Genomic DNA, 2,362 nt, shown 5'->3' on the forward strand with positions numbered 1-2,362 from the left:
TTGAACATTTTGCCAATGCAGGCTTACTCTTTGACTGGATTGATGTCACATTTGACAGGTATCGTGAAGCTTCTATAAACTCTATTACTAAGGATTAAAGAAATGTCGTCCTATTAGGAGGATTATTGAAAACAAGTAAGTGCCAAAAAGTCATCCCACTTGTTAGGCACTGGAGCCTAACAAGGGGAATGACTTTTTGGCACTGCCAGCCTAAAAAGAAAAACTTGTTTTGCTTCAATAAAATTAACTGATGAAAAATTTTCCAGCAAGAAAGACATTAGTTGTTGCTATCTGAGCATTGTATGAGAACGATGCCCAAACCTCACACCTCAGCCTCAATATCGAGATCTTACATGCAATTGTACTAATTGGGTGTTACACTATCGTACATAGTAATGACATTTCATTTTTTGTATGAATTATGCTTGTATCTTCGCTCTCCCCTCGCACTGATAAGAACCTGAAATGACTTGTCTGTTTTTCTCACCATTATCTGTTAACCTGTGAGCTTTTCGGTTAAACATGAAATTGACTGTTATGTTTTGTATGCCCTTTTTGCCTTTATGTATATATATAAACGAGTGTTCTGTAATAGAGTTTAATTAGTTGCTTTCATCCTGCCTTTGAGTCACAGCCTTTTCTCGGTGACCCCGGAAGTCGACACACTCCTCCCGCCTTCCAACCCCCCTCGCCCCTCCGTCATTGGTACTTTGGCGGACTCCATGGAAGTTGGCGCTGCCCTATTGAAACTTTCGTCATTCACCAGCGGAGAGGCGTTTGCTTGGTTTCAGCGCGCAGAAGTCCAGTGTCGCATCAAGAGCGTGACTCGCTCAACCACCAAAGCAGATTATGTTCTCGTGGCGATACCCGAGGACACCTTCCCAGAAATATCCGACCGGCTTTGTGAACAAGGAGACACCCCAATAGCGTATGAGGCCCTCAAAACATAACTTTTGCAGCAGTACTCGTCATCGCCAGCCGCCCGTATAGCAAAGCTTTTTCAGCTCTCTCAATAACCGTTGGGGGACCAAAGGGCTTCGCTCGCCCTCAGGGAAAAGACCAGTATCGCTCGTGTGCAGCTTGCCACAGATGGCTCTCCTCTTGAGGTGAACCTACTTCGTGCCTTTTGGATACGCCGTTTAACCCGAACCTGTATGCACTGCCATACCCGATGTCGATAGTTTACCCATAAAGGACTTGATGACCAAAGCCGACTCCCTTATGTACGGCCATTTCACGACCTTCAAGACTTCCTGACAAAGAGGACGCCTATTTAACGTCAACCGAAGCTGACGTGAATGCCGTAGGACATACACGCCTAACGCGCGACGTGCCGAAGCGGCGACGAAGCCAAGCACCACCCAGCACTTGCTCGCGCCCCAACCAACGACTTCTACAGCCACTTACTGCCTTCCATTGGCCGCAGTTTTGCTACTACCACAACAGATTCGGGGCAGCCGTGAAGAAATATGCCAAGGATTGTCAGTGACCAAAAGATGTGTAAGTAGGCCATCGCTCATGGCAGTGGCCTCCCGTGTTTCTAATCTATTCTTTTTATATGATGCCGGATTTTTGGTAGACACGGGTGCTTGTCATTCTCTTTTGCCAAGGGAACTCTTCAGGACACGACGTAGTCAGTACACGTCTGCCGACGACCGCCTGGTAGCTGCCAACAGATCTGCGGTACCCACCTATGGTAACGAGAACCTCACATTATCATTTGGAAACAGTAAATTTAATTGGAAGTTTCTCGTTGCTGACGTCACATTGTCAATCCTTGGTGCAGATATCCTTTCTCATTTCCACCTTCTGGTCGATGTCACCCACCGACGATTGGTCAATGCAGACTCGTACTTGTCGACACCTCTTCAACCCACCCCTTCCAACCTCGCTCTCCACATCAACGCACCCCGGATGCCTACGCCTACCTCCTCACGACGTACCCTGAAGTTTTCCGTCCAGAACTTCGCCAAACGCCAACGGCTCCTGCAAAGCACGGTATTTATCACCATATCAAGACAACGGGACCCCCAGTCTTCACAAAATTCAGTCGTCTGGCACTGGAACGATTGGCAGCCGCCAAAACAGACGTTCGCCGAAATGGAGGAAATGGGCCAGGGGCCTTTGACAAAAGGCCTCCAGCCCATGGTCGTCACCCTTACACGTCGTTCTGAAGAAAGACGGCTCCCTCCGTCCGTGCGGGGATTGCAGGTGCCTGGATATGCAAACAGAACCGGATCACTACCCCCTCCCAAACCACGCCGACGTGACCTCCTACCTGCACAAAATGAAGGTTTTCCCCCCGGTCGACCTCCTGAAGGAGTATTATCAGGTGCCTATGAACCCAAAAGACATCCTCAAG

The sequence above is a fragment of the Palaemon carinicauda genome, chromosome 1 (assembly GCF_036898095.1).
Source record: "Palaemon carinicauda isolate YSFRI2023 chromosome 1, ASM3689809v2, whole genome shotgun sequence".
NCBI lineage: Eukaryota > Metazoa > Arthropoda > Malacostraca > Decapoda > Palaemonidae > Palaemon > Palaemon carinicauda.